Source organism: Calonectris borealis, chromosome 5, assembly GCF_964195595.1.
Source record: "Calonectris borealis chromosome 5, bCalBor7.hap1.2, whole genome shotgun sequence".
NCBI classification, from domain to species: domain Eukaryota; kingdom Metazoa; phylum Chordata; class Aves; order Procellariiformes; family Procellariidae; genus Calonectris; species Calonectris borealis.
Genome location: NC_134316.1, coordinates 4,326,631 through 4,349,706, shown reverse-complemented (window position 1 = coordinate 4,349,706; position 23,076 = coordinate 4,326,631). Strand labels below are relative to the sequence as shown.

At 47.1% G+C, this 23,076-nt stretch overlaps 1 long non-coding RNA gene across 1 annotated transcript; it reads right to left on the bottom strand.

Moving 5' to 3' along the window:
* Positions 1-208: 208 nt before the first annotated feature.
* On the bottom strand, positions 209-21,816 carry LOC142083216 (uncharacterized). Its single transcript, XR_012673997.1, has 2 exons — positions 21,623-21,816; positions 209-739 (listed from the first exon to the last, which is right to left on the bottom strand). It is a non-coding gene; the product is annotated as an uncharacterized LOC142083216 (long non-coding RNA).
* Positions 21,817-23,076: the final 1,260 nt, after the last annotated feature.

Genomic DNA, 23,076 nt, shown 5'->3' with positions numbered 1-23,076 from the left:
TGTAAGACTGTGACAGCATCTCCCAAAACAGAAAGAGAAAAATACACAATATCGGTATTTTCTTTTTCCTTTAAGAAATATCCCTGGTCTTGGAGATTCTGCAATATCATTTCAACATAGATCTTAATAGGATGCAAAATAGGGCAAAGGCTGGCAAACAATGGGAACATGATTATTATCAACGCTTTTCTAAAAATATTTGTTTCTGTTTTGGTTTGGTTTTTTGTGGGGTTTGGTTTTTTGGTTTTTTTTGATGTTAAACGATCAGCATCTTTCCTTCAATTTTTCATTGTCTCTTAGCAACTGAACAGTTCTGGTTGCACACAGCTTTGGATAAGGAGATAGGAAGTGATTTGGAAAACATGACATTCCAAAGAGGTGACCTTTTTCTGCTCAGAGTTTTCAGTTTGGGCAAATGTCTTGGGAAAAATTACAGCCAACACCAGCCCCAAACAAAGTCCCCCCCTAATGCTACACCATGCAGGCAACAACCTTCCATTAGAAACCTCAATGTATTTATTATTTCTCCTACTCTTTGGGACTGCCCTGCTATGCACTGTGCAAATATGGAGCAGAAAGCAGGTCTCTGAGAGCTCAGAACATCTGCAGAGGAGTGGGCACAGGTGTGTTACTGCTTCACACTTGTTGCTGCTCCATGTGAGACATACGGGATGAATCTGGCCCCGTGGAGCTTCACAGAAGTGGGATGTTATCGTACCAGGATTGCAGGCTCGTCACTCTGCCAAGACACAAGAAAAAAGAGCTGTTTCATGGTGGAGGAATATGAGGAGCACATGTTTGGTCAAGCTGGTGGGCAACGTTGTTCCTTCACCTCCCAAGGCTGGCTGGGCTCTGGTAAAACATAAAAACACCCCCTGCTTCCTCCTGTTGCTGTGGGGGCAACCTTGATTTCAGCCCGTGCAATTAAAACAAACGGTTGCCACATGTAAATATTTGTGTTGTTAGCCATCTCGCTTCATCCGTGGGGCTCCTAAAAACAAACAGCCAAATGCAACACTGGCCATTAGAGTAGGACCTGAGATGTGCTGCACTCTGAGTTTCCCTTGTGCCTTCAGCAGCAGCCAAACCAGTAGGGCCAGGAGGGCAAGAGGAGCCTGAGATGGGACACTTGCTACTCTTTGGATGAACGCAATGCTTGTGGAGTGGTGCTGATCCCGTCTGCCCTCGGTGGTGGCTCTGTGAGAAGACAACCCTCTTCTCGCAGCCTCCCCAGCTTGCTTGGGGTCTTACTGAATGTGCGGTCGGGGGGACCGTCACACCTGTCTGTGTAAAAACTCATGCTCCAGAGGTAGAAAACCCATGTCTGATCTCTGAACCATGTCTGAACCACCCTCCCCAGTGATGTATCCAGAGCCCTGGTCCTCAACACGTGTCTACCACTAGCAGTGCAGGGGTCCTCTCAGCTGAGGACAAATCCCTCATCCTTGCTGAGCACCAAAGAGTTTTAACGCTCCTCCATGCAGGTTGCACCCACAGGATTGGGTCCAGAGAGAGGAACAGCGGGGCTAAAAACATCCCTGGCTGCTTGTGCCTCCAACCTACGTGACACCTATATATGAGCTTGTATATTATCTGGGTTTGTTTCAGCTCAGCACAAACATTACAAAATCAGGTCTTTACCGCGCTTGCCTCCAGGGTTCTGCCCTTTGGCGTTTAGGAGTGAGGTGGATAATTATACAGGATTTTTTCTTCCCCTGGGAAAAGACATGAAACCTGGATCATTTCTGGCTTTCCTTGGTGGCTGTCCAAGCAGAAGTTAAAGCTTTCACAGCAATTTCTAAAATCCCCTTCTAGATAACACAGCGGCTGGGTTTCAAGGTTATTCTCAAGGGTGTAATAGCAGTATTTCTTCTTCACTGCAATACCATGATCTAATGCACAGTTTCAAGAAGCTTTAGGAGAACTTTAAAACTGGAAAGTGTTTTGCAAAAAAAAGAAAAAAAAACCCAAACCACCCTGTTAATTCCAGTCTGCTTTCTTTGTGCTGTTTTGAATAAGTTAGAAAGCAAACTGGGAAAATTTAATTTACACCAGGAAAAAAAAAAAGAATACTGCTATTCAAGAGGAAAAAAAAAGTCTACACTGATACTGTTCCACTTCAATGATTATTTGTAGCGTATCCCATATATATGTATGGGGTATATATACACACACATATATATAAAAAAATGTTTTTCCCCCCGGGGTTTTCCTTTTAAAGATTTTTGCCTTTTCACATGTGAACTGTAAACAGACTGACAGATGGAATTCTTTTGTATAAACTGTTTCAGATACACTATTCTTCCATGCCTATGTCAGTTGTTTACAGTATCAAAAAGCCACAGATACGCCTAAAAGTAAGGAAAGTTGGAATTTCTGCCAAACATTTGGATACCATCCATCCTCAGAGGCTATACCCTCACTGCACCGGGTGGTGCTGAGGAACTTCTCACTAGAGGCATCTCCACAAGATGTGTTCAGCAGGAGGCTGGGGGATCTTCAAAGAAAGGGCTGGGGAGGGAAAAGAGGGGCAGTTTTGCAGACCGTAGGCTCCCAGATTTGCTGCTGCCAGTGTCTACACTTGCTAATAAGCGTCTAATAGACTGGTGGCTGCTGGGCTGGTGATGGGAACATCTGGAGCTCTCCACATGGGTGGTGCATGGTCCCCATAGCTTTTTTTTTTTGTTTGTGTGTGTTTTCACTCCTTGTTTTCCTGCCCTAAATGCCAGGCAAAGAGTCTAACCTGAAGGGCCATCATGTACCAGTACTCAGGGATCTCCGTGACTGTGACTCCTGGTGTGTGAGTCTTTATCAATCTAGTTTGGGCCTTTAAAGTATGCAAAAAACCACAGCGTTTGAACAGAGTCATCCCAAGGAGTCTTGTTCTAGGGAGAGCCTGCTTCACTGGAAGCACTGATTTAAGCCCTCAGCTAGCAAGTTTCTCAACCTTGTCGCAGAAAGAGCTGTACTGCGTGATCCCCAGCTTCATGGCAAAGCCATGTAGACAAGCCTTTATTTTCCCTGAACTCCACTTCTGGCCCTTACCCTGAGAAGGGCTTCACCTGCGCGGTCTTCAGTCATTGAAAACACCTCCAAATCCTTTGCGCCGCTTCTTTTCTCTTTAAACCATGCTGTGGGTTTACCTGGAAGAAGGGAAATGGCCACAAATCTCCATCACCACCACGGGCTTGGGCTGGGTTGTGCACCAGAGTTAAATACCACCTTTCATAGAATCATAGAATCATAGAATCATTAAGGTTGGAAAAGACCTCTAAGATCATCAAGTCCAACCGTCAACCCAACACACCATGCCCACTACACCATGTCCCTAAGCGCCTCATCTACACGTCTTTTAAATACCTCCAGGGTCGGTGATTCAACCACTTCCCTGGGCAGCCTGTTCCAAGGCCTGACCACTCTTTCAGTAAAGAAATTTCTCCCAATGTCCAATCTAAACCTCCCTTGGCGCAACTTGAGGCCATTTCCTCTCGTCCTATCGCTTGTTACTTGGCAGAAGAGACCAACCCCCACCTCGCTACAACCTCCTTTCAGGTAGTTGTAGAGCGCGATGGGGTCTCCCCTCAGCCTCCTCTTCTCCAGGCTAAACACCCCCAGTTCCCTCAGCCGCTCCCCATCAGACTTGTGCTCCAGGCCCTTCACCAGCTTCGTTGCCCTTCTCTGGACACACTCCAGCACCTCCATGTCCTTCTTGTAGTGAGGGGCCCAAAACTGAACACAGGATTCGAGGTGCGGCCTCACCAGTGCCCAGTACAGGGGCACGATCACCTCCCTGCTCCTGCTGGCCACACTAGTTCTGATACAGGCCAGGATGCCGTTGGCCTTCTTGGCCACCTGGGCACACTGCCGGCTCATGTTCAGCCGGCTGTCAACCAGCACCGCCAGGTCCTTTTCCTCTGGGCAGCTTTCCAGCCACTCTTCCCCAAGCCTGCAGTGTTGCCTGGGGTTGTTGTGGCCGAAGTGCAGGACCCGGCACTTGGCCTTGTTGAACCTCATACATTGGCCTCGGCCCATCGATCCAGCCTGTCCAGGTCCCTCTGCAGAGCCTTCCTACCTTCCAGCAGATCAACACTCCCACCCAACCTTTGGTGGCCTGCAGCTCACAAAGATTGGAAAAGCCCTCCAAGTCTGGCAGAGCTTTGCAAAAACCAGCCGCACTAATGTATTGCACCTCTGCTATAAGGATCTATAGAAGATTGGTCGTGAGGTGGGAGTGGATGAATGCCTGCTGCTAGAGAGCCATCTAAGAGGAGGCAGGGAAAGAGCCACCCTGGGAGCGAAGGAGAAGGTTGTCAAGGATGCCTGCAGTGTGGTCCATCAGGAAGATCACTGGGCCTTCAGGTTTGAGGGGTTGGGAGAGCCTGAAAAGGCCAAACAACCTTCAGATTAAAAATCCTACCCCAACATGATAAAAAAGAGGCCTCATGACACAGAGGAAGATTCTGTGAGTTTTTGAGTTTAGGGAAATGAGAAAAAAGGGCCTCTGAATGGCAGCGTGTATGACTTGTCCCCGTAAGGCTCCCCAGGGATTGTCTCAGTGGCCAATCCCTTTCTTTCCCAGAAGATGTGGTTTGGGAAAGATTTTGGTTTTGTTCACCAGGACATTTATTTACCCAAATTTGGAGCTCAAAAAGGTACCAGCCCTAAACACTTTGGGAAAAATCTCCATAAAAATCAACAAGAAACAAACCAAAGAAAACAACCTCTGACTGGCCAACACATCCCACCCCCATGTTTGCCATCAGAAGTTGTTCTATGTCAAGTCAAGCCCATAATCTCTATTGGAACAAAATCAGTCAGGGGTTTGTCTGCACGAACACCCGTGATGCTCTGGCTGGGGTGTGTGGATACAGCCCTGCCCTCTCCTGGCTGGAGAGCTGGAGTTTGCTGGGCACCAGATCAGGCTGCCAGCCCAGCAGCTGCCCAAAGACGGCGGGATGTGGAGCTTAGTCTGCTTGGGCAGTCGGGAAATCTGCCCTCGGCGTTTACTTGGCAGGTTCAATACCTTCTGCTAGCTATTTCTTTGTGCCACTATATTCATATACAGCCACATTTCCACATTTCCAATCGGAATTATACATTGCAATATCGGGAATACGGTGGCAGGCAATAGGGATGTGATCAAGAAATGCAAGAAAAATTCAAGAACAGGCCTAAGAAGTTGCTGTTCAGGTCTCCACCCTGCAAGAGACCAAGCCTCTCCAGGCTTCCTCCAGTCCTCTGCACCACGAATGCTTCAGCACCCACTCATCCTTTGCAAAGCCTATATCTATCCTCCTTTTCCATTCAAATCCTCAACTGGGAGTCCATCTGACCTGTCTCAAATATTGTCCGCTGTGGACTGTAGGCAGGATGGTAGGATGCATCCTCGAGCATTCCTAGATCACAGTTGTGCTACCTGGGTGAGAGAAATCGGACAAAGCTGACTACAAAGAGATGAACTCAAGAGGATGGGGAGGGAGCAAAGGAAGCTCAATAAATAGATGAAGGAAGCCCATTAATGGGTCTGTGCTCTGCAGCCATATGGAGGAGTGACATGACTGTGCCAGGATCAGGCTGGGCTCTGGAGCTGAGCAAGGACTCCACACGGTGGTCCCTTAAACAGAACCCACCCTGACACTGTGTGATTTCGCTGTGTCTTTGCAACGCTGTGCGGAGCATTTGCACCTTTTGCACCCGCCATGTGCAGGTGCGTAGATCAGCGGGTCCCATCCCTCCTCCTCTGTCCACTGTTGGCGATGTTGTGAAGCAGGCAGCTCAGAGAACGTGCACACCCCAGCACCTTCCCAAAACACATCTGAGGTGCGAGCGAGGGACCTGGGGGCTATACGGCATGCACTGCAAGCAGGATAAGGGCATCGCAGAAATCCCAGTTGTGCAAACGACCTTTTTGGAAGTGTATTGTGGCTCTGAGATGGAGAACACCAACACAAGGGTGTGCGGGGCTTTGCTGGCTCTCCCTGTGACACAGGCAGCACTCAGCTACTTGTCCAGACAAGCTCAGGCTCCTCTGGCTCAAGGGGAAGAGGTCTGCTCTCCTGCGAGCACACGGGCTGGAGCTGTTGTTCCCGAGGTCTATGTAGCCATGGTGAGCTCTGTGGTCATGTAAACATTACACAATCACGAGCCCCCGCTGTCTGAGGGCAGCGGAGGCACCACCGGACTCCTCCTCTTTGGATTGCTCTTCCTGGGGGAGTGCAGCACTTCGTGAAGTCATGACAGCAAACTCCGGAGGTGCCGGCAAGCCCGTGGCACGCTCTGAATTATACTCACATTGCTGAGAGGATGGGTCACATTTCTGGGAATCCGCCCTGACCTCCTCTGGTGATGCTCTGGCTTCCTGAGGATGGAGAGATGGAACAAATAGATGCTTCTTGCCCAGCCGTCGGTTCCACTTGAGGAACTTTACGACTCCGGGTGATTAACAAGCTCCTGAATACTTGCAAACGGGGCCTTGCGTGGTGGACAGACCTCCTGGAGGTATGGTGAGGACAAGGTGATGGTGTGGGCAGCACACCCTGGGGGCGGTGGGGCAGGAAGCGGGAGGAAAGAGCGCTCTGGATCTCCCCCATCACTCCTGAAGGGCTACCTCTTGGTGACAGCAGGACACCGTTTCCGGCACAAGTCCTTGGTGTGCTCCTTGACTTGGGGGCAACATGGTTTGCAGGTAAGACCACAGCCTTGTCTATGATGGGGAGAAAACTACAGACACATTATTTTCTGCACAAAACCACCTCCTCTGCTTGGAGAAAGGTAGAATTATGTCCTGTAGCTAAATTTAAGACAGATCTGCTGATGCTCCCTAAACTATTTTGCAGCCTACAGGTACTGAGGTATTAATTTGCACGCTGCAGGTTTTCTTTTGAACTTCAGTTTAAAACATGCAGGAAGACAAAAATGTACATGGGCAGCTTTAACCCTTCCCGAGGAGCTGCTGCTGCTCTGGTGGGAAACTCCAAGAAGAGGCAAAGCAAGGTGAAAACATCTTGATTTGTCCGTCTTCATCCCCGGCAGCTCCCTGCAGCAGCAGGAAAGGGGAAGCTGCGGGTAGAGCCACGGCCGGCTGGGTCGAGAAGGACAGAGCATCGCGTTGAAGCACAGACCCTTTCCACAAGCTGGTCTTGGGCCAACTCTGAGCCTCCCAGACCCGGCACAGCTCTGCAGATGGTCGGACGAATGCGAAACGCCCTGTGAGACACTGCCAGTGTGCCGCCGCGAGGAGCTGGGAGTGCTTTTTGTGAAACAGGAGTACGATGAGCAGACCTTTTACCGCCTATTGGAAACAGATTTTTTCTTGACACACAAGCGCAGAAGCGATTCCTCTGGAATGAGAGCCCTGACCAAGGCTGGGCGACAGAAAAGGGTTTCCAGCGAATTGCGGGGAGGAAGGAAATCCGCCCGTGGGACAGACGATATTGTCTTTTGTTTTACTTTGTAGCACTGATTGTTGAATGCTTTTTGATTTCACAAGAATTTCTGGGTTTTGTAAACTTCCTTCAGAGATTTTTCTGGGAAAAATGGAAACCGTGTTCAGGGTTCTCCGTTTCCAAACAAACCACTCAACATTTTCATTCAAATCAAAATTTTCCATGGATAGTAATGCCTATTTCTCAACCAGTGTCATAAACATGGTAGGCACTGCATTACCGTCTAGATAATATTTGTATTCCAGCAGCAAGAACTCAGGTCAGAGCCCTCTTCTGATGGACCTTGTGTAGTAAGAGACAACCTTGCTCTGAGGACTTCATAATCAGAATAAAAAAGACAAAGGGCGAGAGAAAAGAGAAAAATACTATAAATATGCTTTAACAGATGGGGCGCTGAGGTGGCAGAAGATGAAGTGATTCGTTTGACGTCATGATCATAGGAAAGCTAAGCCAAAAAGAAGAACTAAATCCATCCCTCTTGGAAGGCTCAGCACATATCTTTAACCACAGCCCATCCCTTCCCTCTGGTGCTGTTGACTTCTGGTCGAGCCTTTGCTCTTCAGTAGGGGATGGCATTTGGTACAGCACTATTTGCTGAGGATCAGCCCCCTTATTGGGGCGTTTCTTGGCTGAGTCATCAAGTTCATCCCACCTGGCACGTTGGTGGATCCCTGGCAGCACTCCTTTGACCATAATGGAAAGCATGTACAACACATGACCGAAATCTGGAGATTTACACCCACTTTGCTTCCTGCGACAGCACAAATCATAGAGTGGCCAAGGGAGCTGACCCTGTTCTTTGTCCTCCTCCTATGTTTCTTGCAGCTGATGGACAACTTTCACAGGCCAAATACCGTGGTCCGGTGATGGGGACAAGCCACTTGCTGCTGGCCGCAGGAGCAGTTGACGCTTCGGGAAGGGGAGGGCTTGGGGGAGCGCAGTGGCGGCGGGGCACGTTGCCGAGCTCTGCTGGGGCTGGCGTGCAAAGCGGGCTGGGATTAGGGCTGGAACTCGCAGCATTTGGGCCATTGTGCAATGCCGGGCAGCTGGAGGGTTTCACTTTTCAGAGGGGAAAAGAAAATATGAAAAACTAGAACCAGAAAACTCTTTTCTTCCCTCCTTTTTTTGGACCTATCCAGAGCTTTCCACAATGCTAGTGATTTAAACCAGGCCTGGAATATGAATGCAACTCTAATATTTCTACCTTACTCAGTTACATTGATGAGTCAAGGAGCTGGCTGAAGCTGAAATGCAGCAATGTATATACACAGGCTACAGCTGAAATCTCCCCTTGCATAGACACCTTGTCAGCTAGGGCTGGATCCGGAAGGTTAATAACGTTCTCTCCTTTTGGCTAATTCTGTGAGCATGGGAAAGAGAATATGAACTTAATTTAAAATCTAGACATTCCTTCAGCTCTGGGACAGAGAAGACAAAGCTAATTTCACCGGCGGGCAGAGGGAGATGGAAGGGGAACTCTGCATCCAGGTTAAATCTGGCCTTACAGCTGACTTCTTGGGGCATCTGAGCCCATGGGTATAAGAGGGCGGTGCCGCCTCTTGGAGAGGAATGAGGTTGCACCCTGGCACAGGGGCTGGGAAGGGGAGCAGGTGCCTGGGGTGCAGGTTGAGCCCCTCGAGTGCAGACATCCCTCGCTGTCTGGACTTGGAGGCAGCGGTGGGGAGAGCTGCCGGTGTCTCTTCACAGGGACCAGGGAATGGATGCGGTCTCAGGGTCAGGAGCGGAGGAGTCCCACAGCCAAACATCTGCCCGGTGCTGGGAGCGGGTGCTGGGTTTTGCTCTCTGCAATCCAGCCAGAAACCCTTAAAATGGCCTCCTCTCCCTTTTCATGCCTCATCCACATCTTCAGCCTTCTCACAGTCTCCCCTCCTCCATCCCCCATGCCAAAAAAATCTCCTTAGAGTTTAAATAAATGCTGTAGTGTCCTAAAAGTCTTGCAGCCTTGGAGAGAAAAAAAAAAAAGAAAAGAAAAGAAAAGGTATTAAACCTGAAAGAGAAATAGTAGATGTGCATCTTCTTCCCTTTGGTCTCTCTGAAGGCTATTAAGTGATGCAGGGTGACTGTGGACAGGTACATGCAAATAATAGGATCAAGGCAGCAGTACAAAGGTTTGTCTCCCAATCTTAATGCAGGTGTGGGAGACACAAACCAGGTGGCTAAAAGGCTCCTTTGTTTGAAGCTGTCAGGAGGAGAAGCTGATAATCTCATGCCTCATCCCTAAACTCTCTTTCAGCCGTGTCAAGGCATCTCCTCACATCAGGAAGTCTGCAATGACATGGCTATGTGCTAAGCTCAGTTAATGTGGTCCGAGGTTTAAACACTTCAGGTTGAAAGTGGATAATTGGTGGTAGTGGATTTTAAAAGCTCACACAGGTGCCTTTGAAAAGAGGTCAGGAGTCAAGTGCATCTCTCCTATGAGAAATGGTGAGCCTTTCCTAAGGAGATCAAAATTCTTCCACGGAGAGCCCCAGGGCCTTGTAGGAACTGTTATTAATTTAGTTCTGTATGTTCCAAATAATGGAAAAACGATACCACATGTGTACACGCCTAGGAACCGGGGCACATTCGCTCCGGATAGATAGGCTTTCACCTGGCACTCCTGGATCGTTAATTAAGTAATCCGTTCTCAGCTCAGGCAGGAGCAGCACAGGAGCCGCCGTCAGGGGAAGTTCTCCCAGCCGGGGCACCCGAGGCAGAGGAGGCACCAGGTGCCAAGCGAGGGTGGGGGCTGCGTGACTTCAGCTCAAATGGGACCATTGGGGGCAAAGACAGACCCCCAGCAAGCATCTCCCTGGGGGTCTGGAGGGCTGCGATGTCTCTTGCTCAGGTTTTACAAGCAGCCAAGGGATTTGGGCACCCGGGGTGCACCCTTGCTCCCATGGGGTGCTGCGGTCCCAGTGCTGCCACCCTGGCCCACGAGCTCTCTGTTTCCCGGGCCATGCTGTGGGCATTATATATATATACAGCCCACAGGCTGGGACCGCCCTGCCTTGTCTCAGCAATGCAAACACTGCAAGTACCTAAGCAAAGTACACCCTTAAAAAATGACTGTTCTCCCTTGTCACTGTACTATTTTCTCGAATTGTGCTTAATTAAGGGAAAGCTGAAGGAAATTAACATCCAATTATTTTCTTATGGTGGATTTTTTTGTGTCGGCCACAAGACATAAACTTGCCTAAACACGCAGCACATGAAAGCGGCTTTTGCCCATGGCATATCGGGTTGCAAAGGCCCCGCACTTGCACCGAGCTCTCCCCAGCGGAGCCCTGCACCTGCCCGGAGCTGCGGGGAATTTAACAGGGCTCGGCGTGGAGCAAAGACAGCTGGGCGGATCAGGGCCAGAAGAAGCTGGTTTTGTCCCATGTTTATCGTGCGTTTGAATTTGCAATCTGAGCACCCGGGGTGACATGTGCCAATAAAGCTGAAAATAGCATCGTTATTACTCATATTTACATTGAAAGTGCAATTCGGTCTGCTTTTGTAAGTGGTGGCTATTATTAGCTCCTAATCCCACTGGCGCAGCTGCCTCTAGCTTTACCTATGCACACAGCTCCTTTGATTTGAAGACCACACTATTTGCCATTTTGGTGTGTGCAGCCCAAATACATGCAGAGGCAAGGCGTCACATGAGAACGAGCTTATTCCAATTATGAGAGAGAGCAAGGAATTTGCTCCTTGAAAATGTTCAGATGAATTTGTTGATATTTTTTGAATGGGATGATACAGCATTTTTAGCGATAACACACCTACCGGTCCTGCTGGCTGGATGCTTTGTGAGCAGGTGCTCATTTTGCCTACAAAGTCATTGGGATAAAATAGCTGTTCCCATCTGTCCTCCTTAAATCTTTGTCTCTATTTGTGGCTGGGGACAATTTAGGAAAGATTCCCACTGGTGAAAAGATGTTATGTATTTGTCATTATTATTTGCTGTAAACTTATTTGTCTTACAGTACAACACCAGACACTCTGAACAGGCACAAAGGAAAAAATATGGTCCCTGCTCCAGAAGCTTTAAACTACCAGAACTCCCCATCCTCTGAACGATGGCTCAGAGGTCATCCATTTCATTTCAGTTTTATGGGGCATAGTTTGAAACTGAAAATTGCTGGGAAGCAAAACCAAATGAAGTTTTCACCTTTGCAGCATGGACCATGGGAATTATTGAAACGCTTCTTTTTGATTTAGTTTCTTCCCTGAGAAGTCACGAAATGAATGTTTTCTTGCAGAAAGTTTCACTTTTGACAAAGTGATCTTTCCTGAAGGGACAAATATCTCATTCAGAGACATTTCCCAAGCTCTGGTTGTAAGGAACTTAAGAACAGTACTTTCCCTTTTTTTATTAATATTGTTTGTTGGTGAAATGGCTTAATGGCTGCAGGGTCAGTTGACAGATAGGAGGTAACATTGTTCTTCTCCTCCAGCGAATGTAGTGTTTGGCATGACTTCAAAATAACCCTATTGTTTGTCATCTTCTCAAAATACACTATAAAACCCCTGTTAAAAGGAAAGATAACGTTTTCTAAGCATAAGTCAAGTGCCGGGTTGCCTTTTTTAAAGCTGCTTGATGAGAATTAATGGTGTTGGATCTCCTGTTTTAAACACATTTGGCCAGGTTTTCTGGAGGCACCTAATTTATCTTGAGACTCTTTCATCTATTATCTAACTGTGAGCTTGTTCGTAGCTCATCAGCCATCCTGGTTTTGACAGGGGGCCTTGTGATGAGTAGCCAACAGCGTACTGTGTCGGGGCCGTGCGTATCTCTGGCAGGAAGGTGATGGGAAAAGGCTAACCTTCTGCCACTCCTCCCAGCACTCACCAAAAACAAAAATACAGTCTTAGATCATCAAGTGAAGCCCTTCGACGTGGTTTCTGCATCCCAGCGTCAAAGCAGACCCTTGCCGGATCAGGTCCATTTAATGGGCAAATGGTACCCTCGTCCCCTTGTGAGAGCTTGGGGTGGTGTTTGGAGAACTTCTTCCTGTCGAGGGGACGGTCTGCGATAGAAAATTGCTTCGCCCAAGGCACACACCATGTCCATGGAGCCATCAGTAAAGAGGAGAACGCAGCAGAAGTTTTGAAAAAAAATAACCTTATCTTAGAAGGGGGGGAAATAAAGAGCTTAAAGCCCTTGAAATGAAGAGTAATTTTTCCACAGTTTGGACCCAAACAAGAATTATCTGGTACATGATTCAGGACCATCGCAGATGTGTAGATTTTGGGCATGAGCTCCAAAACCATTCCGGAATCAGCCAGAGAGGTTTTGCAAAACAAGGACGTCGCCTTCTTTTTTCTGCTTTCAGCATCGATGTATGCGAGCGCTTGGAGTAGCAGCTACGAAGCTGCTGGAAAGTTTGTCACCATAACACTGGCTGTTTATACTTTGTGTGGATGAAAGAACAGCTTTCTTCAATTAGGCTTTGTACTTCAGCTGGCAGGCGGGTGCCGATTGTCTAAAACTCCACCTCTCCGCGCAGCTTGTCTCAGGGAGCCAATGGATGCTGCGCACGTCAGTGCGCCCGACCGCGCTGCTGATCCGTGCTGCTCACAATGGGACAAAATGGGACACGTCCAACCGGCAACAGCAACCACGTGGATTCAGTTGTGTTGACTCCTCTGGCCTGGTGCAACTTTAGAAACATAGAGTCATAGAATCATTGAATGGTTTGGGTTGGAAGGGACCTTTAAAGGTCATCTACTCCAACCCCCCTGCCATGGGCAGGGACATCTTCAACCAGATCAGGTTGCTCAGAGCCCCGTCCAACCTGACCTGGAATGTTCCCAGGGATGGGGCGTCTACCACCTTTCTGGGCAACCTGTGCCAGTGTTTCACCACCGTCACCGCAAAAAATTTCTTCCTTATATCTAGTTTAAAACCATTATCCCTTGTCCTATCCTTTCTTGATGCTTTTCCACTTTAGTCCCTGCTCCATCCACGTGGAAGGAGCTGACATACCAGGGAGAAGCCTGCTGATTCCTAACGAAGAGCTCGAGATCATTTTAAAGCCAGTGGTGTTGTAGGGACAGCAGACTCTTTCCATTGACTTCAGCAAGTTTTGAGTAAGTTGCCTGGATACCTAGCTATGTAACACAGCACGTGTGACCGGCCGATAGATATCTATTTAATAAGAAACAGTGCATGGGAAGGGAAGTGCCTCGATACCAGTGTGGATTTATAAGACACTGATTGCACTTTGTCATGCCGTTTTGCAGATTAAGGGAATTGAGGGGGGTTTATGGTTTACCGGAAGCTGATAGCAAAGCCATGGCAAAAAATCAAATGCAACACCCATGGCAGCCCTTCACAGGGAAAATTGCCTTATAAATTAAGATCTAGAGAAATTTGTGATTTTGCTTTGGAATTCCTTTAGAGTGAAATGTGTTTCCTGGGTCAAACCGTGACAGAGAAAAAATTATGCAGAGACTCCGTAATGAATGAACGATGGCTTATAACAATTAAAACCAAACATACGTCTTCATGCCCAAGCAGGTACACATAGCATGCCAATTTGTCATCTCTCCTTTTCTGTTTGTATCTTTTACCATGACCAGCCTACAAAAGAAGGGATTACAGGAGATGTGGTTACCTGTCCCACCTCCTGCTGGGGGTTCAGAGACCTGCAGAGATACAGTGCGACCTTGGGCACTCACATGGGTGATAATCCTCCGCTGAAGCTAGAGGCGGTTGTGCTTGGTGGCTGTTTGCATATGCCAAACAGAGACTCATCCATGGAGGATGGACGAATACTCCCGGGAATCATCGCCGTTTGAGTGCTCTGGTCTTCTTGGTCAGACTCCTACATGTCCCTGACCCATTCCTGCAGCACATGGTGTGTGGCACCACAGAGCTGGGGTGGTGCGGCATCGCCTGTTGCTCTCACAGCCTCCCACACTAGGATTACAGCCCAGCCTAAGCTACGTCTTCAGTGGGTATGGGGGGAGCTGTGCCCAAACTCAGCCAGTTGCCCAAGGTACCATGTCCTGGGATGCATCACAACCTGCCAAGCCTGAGCTGAGTGCCCGTGGGAAGAGAGGCATGAGGGAAAAGCAAGGAGGAAAAAGAGAGGAAGCCTCACCTGGGGAAAAAGTCTTGTGGCTCTTAATTAGAGAGAAAATAGGCTGTTTTCTTTCCTGCACACCTTCTGTGCTGACCCTCTTAGCAGGACTCTACCCAGATCACAGCACGCCTGAGGGGTCTGGGGTGGGCGAGTCGTGAGTGGTGTTGGTGCACGGGGAGGCAGCAAAACCATGACTCAGAAAGGAGCAATACTTCCTCATGGCACTTGGAGGTTATTTGTAAATTGTTCCCCTGGGAATAAACACAAGCACCAATGCTGCGAGACCCTGCTCAACCTCAGGAGAAAGAACTGGTCTTCGTGCTCTGAATTCAGATTCTTGTTATTTTTTTTTTCCTTCAGGCTCAAAATATTTCTTAATAATAACCAAGGGAGAAACAATGGCCCATTCACGGGTATGTTCAGCTCTTCCTTGTCTGAGGTCCAAATGGGCATTGCTCCTGAGAACTGCACTAACTCAAGGCTTGGCAGACCCAGGTGCAACACCCTTCTCTCCTGGGGATTTCCAGTCTAACCCTGAGCCAGGTAATTGGGCAGCTAAATCCCTTTAAAAGTCTGGCCCTTTTCCTCGGTTCCCTCACTGTAATTCTTCCTCTCACAGGTGGGTTGTGAGATTAAACACATGAAAGACTTGGAGGCACCGAATGCCGCCGTGATGAGACCCATCTGACAGAGAGATCAGCTAACCGCCACGGAGCGGAGGGCAGCCCGAGCTAGAAAATGCCTTAGATTTTTCTACCCGACAGCAGGATGGCCTTGTGGATAATTGATTTCCCCCTCTCAAGGCTTGAAGTATATTTTTAGGGAATGCAAACATTTTTATTTTCACTACCTATTTTTCTTTCCTCCTCAAATAAATGGCTTTTCCTACACACAGGCTGGCCAGCTGCTCTCAAAAATTCAAGAAAAAAATCTCATTAACTTTCCCAAAGCCTTAATTGTCCCATTTATTTCAAGGCAGTAGGAAAGCCCATCTTTCAGTGGCTCCCTCACCCTGCTAACAACTCACCGTAATCCTTTTCATAATCCCCAGGAATGTCGATCGCTCCGGAGGAGTTTGATTCTCCTTGCTGATGAATTGCAGGGTATTTTATATCCTCTTGTCACAAAACTCTTCTTCTGCCTTTACTCTTTCAGCAAGGAAAGTCACTTTTATGTTACCCACCAGGCCTTCCCCCACCATCAGCGACCTTTTTCTCTTAGGTACACAAAAGTAAATGTTCTGGAAGCTCTTTAAAATACCTGAGCAACTGGTAGTAAATGAGCCATTTCCTGTTGTTCTAACCTCTTTTTTTTTTTTTTTTTCAGCTGAGTAGTTATCTTAGCTTGATATGTTAAGATAGTTGCATGATCTTCTGTGTTTGTGTGGATAAACATTATCTCAGCTCATTCCTGAGCTGATCAAACCGATTTTATAAACAGCCTTTCATAGCGGAAAAAGGTTTGGTGGTTTTTTTTTTCCTTTCTTTCCACGAGTCTTCTAGGCTGAAGTTTGGCGGACGCTGGCATGCGGGAAAACTACTGTATGTGTGTTTGCATTGCAGTAACTGCAAATCTGTCCATTTCAATCTTTTTTGAGTTAGCACACTGGGCAAACTAGGTGGTTTTGAAATGACCTCATCCCAGGATCTCGGCAGAAAACAGCCCGCGTACATAGCTGAGTCTGGAATGCGAGCGGGACCTCATTCATAAACTTCCTTACCATTCCTTTATACTCAAAGGCAGGAATAAAAATCAGCCAAAACAAGCAGAAATGGTGTTCCGGAGTTAACCAAATGGGAAAATATATAGATGCACTTTTTTATTTTATTGTATTATTGAATTGGAATACTTTTAATCATCTGTAGGAGACTTTCTGTGGTCATACATTCATGCTCTCTCTTGGATTATACTAGAAACTTTATTAAGCCTTTTTTTTTTCTTTTTTTTTAAAGTTATTTTTGTGATAACACCTCCATTTTCTACCACCTGCCCTGTGCCACTGAAAATATAGAGCTTGAAAAATGTGTTATAAACAGGGGGTGGTATGAAAAGACTATAGCTCAGAGAAGAGGCCTTAATACAATTACAGGTTTTTTTAATTAAAACTGTTAAATAGCAGGGGGGAGGAAGCAATTAATTTTTGCACTTTTTCCGAACAAAAGCACCTAAGGACTTCATCATCCAGAAATAGGAAGGCAGGTTATATGCGAGCTGTGAACAGTAGGTATAGACACATGAGGCTATCCTGCTGTGCTGGACTGAAGATGAAATTCAGCCTGCAAAATCTGACTTGGAGACTCCTGACCTCTCAACCTGGCTCCCTGGTGGCATTGGCTGGAGGTCACCGAACAAGGCACTGGCAAATTTGGGGTCCTCAGGCATTTCCCCGGTGGGATGCAGTATTATTTGGGCACATTTGGAGCCTCAGCCAGATGTGAGCTCCACCATGCTAGGCAATGGTTTCACTGCTTTTAAGTCCTTCTTGTCAGCTTGGCAGTAAAAATTGGGCTGGATGATTATTGCAGTCACTGGAATAATTTTCTGTGGTCTAATATAAGTGCAACCAAGGAGCTCTGGCATGTGCCTCCAGCAACTTGGATTTGCAAGTGGTCTTACTTTTCAGTGCTGGACACTCCCAGGAGGAACTTAGTTTCCAAGAGAAGATGACAGTGGATGTATTCAGTCCAACACAGCTGTAGGTACGGTACAAACACGCAATTAGAGGCAGTTCCTGCCCTGGAGAGCTTGGAGTCTAAATAGACAAACAGATCATCTCCAGATGGTAGGGGCTTAGGTTGAGTTGGTGGGAGAGCTAGTGAGTGCGTGGCACTTCTGCTGCTGGATGCAGACAGATGGTCAAAAGGCAAGGGGAGAGATAAGTGCCTTAGTCGTTGTGTAAAAAGGGGGGGGCTCAAATTTCCTGCAAACAGCCCACAGGGGTGGGGTGAAAATGTGGCGATGGCTGAATGGCTCGTTATTGCAAGTGATGGGAAGAGCTGGAGGAGGGAAGAGAGGGGAGAAGGAAGGAAGTCCATTTATGGCAGCTTCCTCTGAAATGCAGGGGGGATGCCACCATGTGTCCATGCCTGGTGGTAAAGAATGGATGTGATTTAACTTTATTAGACACTTGGGAATTTGCCGTAGAAAGGAGGATTGATGGAGAGGGCATGAATTTCAGCCAATCTGTAAATGAATAGTGCAACGGTAAAGAGCTTTTTCCCCTTTCACCGTCACCAACATGGACCGGAGGACTCATGCCTCAAGACCAGAGGGTGGATTGCAGAGGGAGTACTGAGGTATCACACAGACATGTCCATGGAGCAGAAATCCACCGAGGAGAACTACAGGCAGTCACGTCTGGCTCAGAAAGTCCCTGTTCTGCAAATATTTGGGAGCTGAGTAGGTTCTTAGGGGAGGTCGCCTAAATCTCATACTCTTCCCCAGGCCTGTTGAGGTGTTGGTCACTTCCAGAGACAACACACTGGAACAGTGAGACCTATGGTCTGACCCACTGGATTGCTCTTACACTCCTGCTCCCTGTCATTTGCTCTGCCTTGGTCATCTCAGCCTCCATTTTGAGGGAATGCAGCTGAAGTGAAGGGAAGAAACCACCGGTTGCCTGGGAAAACTTCTGAGTATTTATTTCAGACCACAAACACTGTAGGTGGCTCTAAGGTTTGGGAGGATGCAGATGAGAAGGATTTGTGGGAAAGTATTGAATTTCCAGTGGCCAGAACAATAAAGAATAATAAGCGAGAGGCACCTCTCCAAGTAGACGTAGGGCTTCACCAGAGTGGGACAACGAGCAAAGCGTCTACCAGCAGTCAAATGTCACATGCCTCTGTGCTAATTGCAGGAGTTTACCACCAAACATGGGAAAGCTATAGTATTTAACTTGGCAAGAGGTGAGGTGATTTAACTGGTATAGCAGAGATGCGGTTGGGCAGTATAAATCAATGGGCCACAAATTACACAGGAAATTTGGGTCTAGCTTTCAGGGTTGAGGAAGGTGGGAAGATGAAGGAATTAAAACCTGATACCATTAAAATATTGCTTCACGGTAGAGATGACCTTGCTGTAATGCTTCTTGGGTTTCAAGATTCCAAATAAAAAGGGCAGGAATACATGGCAAGTCACCCTTTTCCAAGAGCTATCTGGTGACACAAAGAGCAAATTCAGAGCAGGGAGGATGATGGGACTTCCATATTGAAAGACATGGGAGTAATCCCAGTTCTCTGGATGAAAAGAAAATTATACTGAGTTAGGATGATTTGGATATGATGAGGTCATCTAGCCCATCACCTGGGCTGGGCTAAATTTCTAATAGAGGTACTAATTGGATGAGGGCTTTTACGAGCTGTAGCTGGAGTGAGACCCATCAATGCGTTCACCTGACAAAGTAACTGGCTCAACTCATGGGCCATGTCAAGGTACATTCAGAGTTTTCTGCATGTGCTTGGTCGCTACCAGGAAAACTCTGGTCTACTAGAAATAAGAGCTTTACCTGTTTCTAAAATGTCTTCAGACTTCTGTAAGTTCATCACTTTAGGCTAAGAAGGAATCGCTATGATCAACTAAGTAAGATTTTGCAAAGAAGAGGTTGTAAAGCCAGCAAGGTCAGCATGGAGGTGTAGAGCATCTCCTTTAGAAAGACATTCAGTTTCATTTAAAGACTCCGCATAGCTGAAAATATTTCACTCTAGACAAATGGAAAAAATGCACACCTAGGTTCTGGTCAGAATTTGTTTAGCTGCATTTTCCAGCTAATGGAGCTTCTTTCTTTTGTTTGCTTGTTTGTTTTTCTTCTAGTATATTCAGCTTTCCATCTAGTCCATAAACCTATCCCATCTAGTCTAGATTGAATTTCCAACTGCTTTGTGATTTGATTAAGTTGAGCTAATTCTCATCAGATGATTTGAAACAATCTGATCCAACTTCTTCTGAACCTTGGCAGTTGCAAACTGATCTCTACCTACTTGCAACTGCCTAGGATCACTTTGGATAATTCAGATCATCTGTGATGCCTTTAGGGACTGATCCAAATTCTGCTAAACCAGCATAAAGGCTCCCCTTGATCTAACAGGCTTTGGACCCGCCTCCAATCTCTCCAAAACAGCAGGTCATATATCTCACTAAAGGTAAAATGTTTGGCTAAGTGCCTACAAAATGCATTGTAATACAAGCTGGGGATAATCAGAAGACAAATTTTGTGTATGTGCAAAGTATTAGTGCCCTTAATGATAAAATGTTCATGCTTGACATAATTTTTGGATGAGGCTTGAAAACGGCAGGCTCAAGCTACTTTTCACATGGGAATACCTTGCAGGCAGTAAAGAGCAGATGGAAAAGATCAGCGTAAAGGGAATGAAGTGCTCTTCATGCTACAAACCCCAGGATCTGTGGATGTCAGCTACTGCTGCTTTGTTATTAACTGTTTGCACCTAAACAGGTATCCTCACAACACAGGAAAAAGTTTTCCTATGGGGAGAGGCCACGCTCAGTAGAGCATATTGAGTTGTCAGCTGAACCCATTTAGGGAGCGTCTCTGGGCAATCTGCTGGTCCTCCCTCAGGAGATGCTCTGTTCCCTCTCCTCCCTGAAAACAAGCACAACGCCAAGGACAAGAGAGCAGTTCGGTCCATTCGCCTCTGCAGCAGGACACAGTGAAGGCAACCTGGTACCTGGCTGATGTCTAAGGGAGATCGTTCTCCCACCAACTTTGGCAAGATCCAGATCAAACTGGGGACACCGAGCAGGGTGTCCCACCTCAGCTCCTGCATCAGCACAGCTCAGTACAGCCCCCATTTTTGGCCTGGGAAGGGGTCCCTTTAACCACATCTCAGCTGCAGGCAGCCCTGAACATCTTCAGCCATCAAAGTGCCTCAGAAGCAACCACATACTAAAAAGTTCTGTGTACATGGCTTTTTGGGCATAAACAGAATTTAAGACCTGCCATCTAAATAAAAGCTCCTCTGTAAATGCCCGCACACTGCAGCATCATCCCTGCCACCTGTCCTTAGACTGAACTACCCTTTCCCACTCACTCCTGTGGTACCTCCACGGTGCTCTCCGCTGCGAATGAGGACACAGGCAGGCACCTGAGCGCAGCGGGAGATGAATGGTTTTGGTCTCCCCAGAGCCTGCCTAGCTGTCCAACACTGTGAGGACTCGTACCTGGTGACGCTGCAATGCAGGCTGCACCTTCACGAGCTGCAGGACTGAAACCTCAAAGTAATTCAGTCAAGAGAGCATCAGGACAGACGGAAATCGTGGTGGAATACAGAAAATATCTGTCCGCACCACAGCACTCGCTTCATGTTTTTGGCAGAGCCCTTTGTATCAGCAGCAACGCCTAATCACTAAACCGATGGGCTGAAAAATCACTTTGTGATATAGATGGGCTGAGAAGAGAAGCATATTTTTAAACCAAGGTATAGGATGTTGATTCACGGAGTTTTCCCAGAGGACAGTCTCGTCAGGGGCCCAGCTGACCGCATGGGGCAAACGGGTCTGGCTCCTTGTTCCCAATGTGCACGTCCCCTGCAAAGCTTATGTGGCTGTCACAAAATGCTCCAGTCCTCTCCTGCACCCCAGCAGAAGGTGGCACAGAGCGGGTAGTTGGGATGGGATGTTTTGACAGTGAAAGTGATTCTACACCAGGGGTTTTGCCCATTATTTGTTGGCTAGAGGTTTGATTTTTTTCACCCAACCAGCACGGACGTGTTAAACTGACCTGTTCAAGGCAGTGCAAAACTATAGTTTACACTTGGTGGCACTGCAGGTTTCTATCCTGTCTAATTTTATGGCACATTCCAGCAGCCCCAGCTAATTCAAGAATAAAAAAATTCATTACAAATCTGAGATTTGGCTACCTTTATTGTTTTTGATAGTGATGCCAGTTTGAAAATATTTAGTCCAATGTGTTAACTATAAATTCCCAAAGTCATACTTGTTAAATTTCCCTTTCTTTCCCCTACGAGCTCCTTGATTCACTTTTTTTCACTTACTATGCTCCCGGCTATAATCAAGTTCTCCATTGTGCAAAATGCTATCTCTGCTCTACCAAGGAAAGGCAAGGTCCAGAAGGATGTGGTGACTCACCTTGGGTTGCTCCAGGGCTTGAGAGCAAAACACCTCTGAACTTCTGCATCCTTCATTGACAAAGCCCTTTCCCTTGGACCAGTCCTGGATCGATCTCATCTCCCAGGAACACAACATCCTTCTTAGAAGCATGATATGGATAAGCCACCGGGAACACGTTGCTTGGGAGAACAAGGAGACCAGGGAATTCTCAGCGAAGCCAGAACAGCCAGTGTTTCACAGTGATATTATTCTCCCCTTTAGTCTATTTACTGATTTCTCAAAAAAAAAGTAGTCCATTTTTTATCCTGGTCTTGCAGCTTCTTATCCAACACTGCAGGTTTTCAGCTTTGCGCTCTCTCTGATCACCCAGTCACCTCCACCTGCTCCTGCAGGAACAGCTCCATGTGCACTAGTCCTTCACCTGCACTGTCGCATCCCTGGTAGTGACTTGCAATCATAGTGCTCCCGAGGAAAATGTGATAAAATACTTGAGGAATAACTAGTCCGTCTGGTATTTTTACCATTCCAACTCCCATTTAGTGTTGTGTAGGGGCCAGGATGCATATAATAGATGCTTCTTGCCTTCTTTTCATCTGTGTAGTATGCCAGATCGGTTGATGTCTGACTTCATTAGATATATTTTTGATCCTTCTTTGAACCCCACTAAGTAACACTTACTGCATCTCAGGTGACTCTGACAGTGAGTATAGGCATGTATCATTCAGACACACAAGACTGAAAAGTAGTTGGCTCCTCTCACTGTCATAGAAAAAAATAATTGTGGTTGATTTTCATTTCTTTACATGCCCATAGCCCCTGGCCATAGTCACCAAGACCCGGGTTCCCTCCTTGTGGGCACTGAACTGAGATCTGGAGCAATAGCCGAGTTACCTCGAGCACCCACTTTAATCAAAGCAGAGATGCTAGAACCTGCCAGGAGTGAAGATCTGAACTGCCCCTGGAGAAAGTACTCTTGCTTGCATTTCATCAGAGACGGAGCTTAATTCAACTAATGTAGGCACCTCAGTTCAAGTGATTTTGGGTAGCTTTGGGCCAAAGTGCTTTTGGTTTTCACCCTGTGCAAGGAATCAGGACACTGAGACTTTCTGTGTTTTTATAATGCTCAGATTCCTCACATCTCTGCCCACCCAGGGAAGGTATGCTTTACATGCCAGTCTTCTGCAAAGTAAAATATCCTGCCAGTAAAAGTTTGGCAGATGACTCCATTGTTGGTGCAGTCCAGCGCTCCCACTTGTCTGGGAGCACAGAAGACCTGAGTGGAGCATTCACTCTCAAGAGAAAACATGCAATGCTAAATCATCTCCTATACAAGAAGACAGAGAACAGATACTGTTTTCTTAAGAAGGGAGTACATGCAGATTTATTAGGTATATCAGCAAAGCCTGAGCTCAGGTTGACCTTGTCAATAAGCAAATCCCCTGCCTGCAGACTCTGATCTCCACCTCACCTTC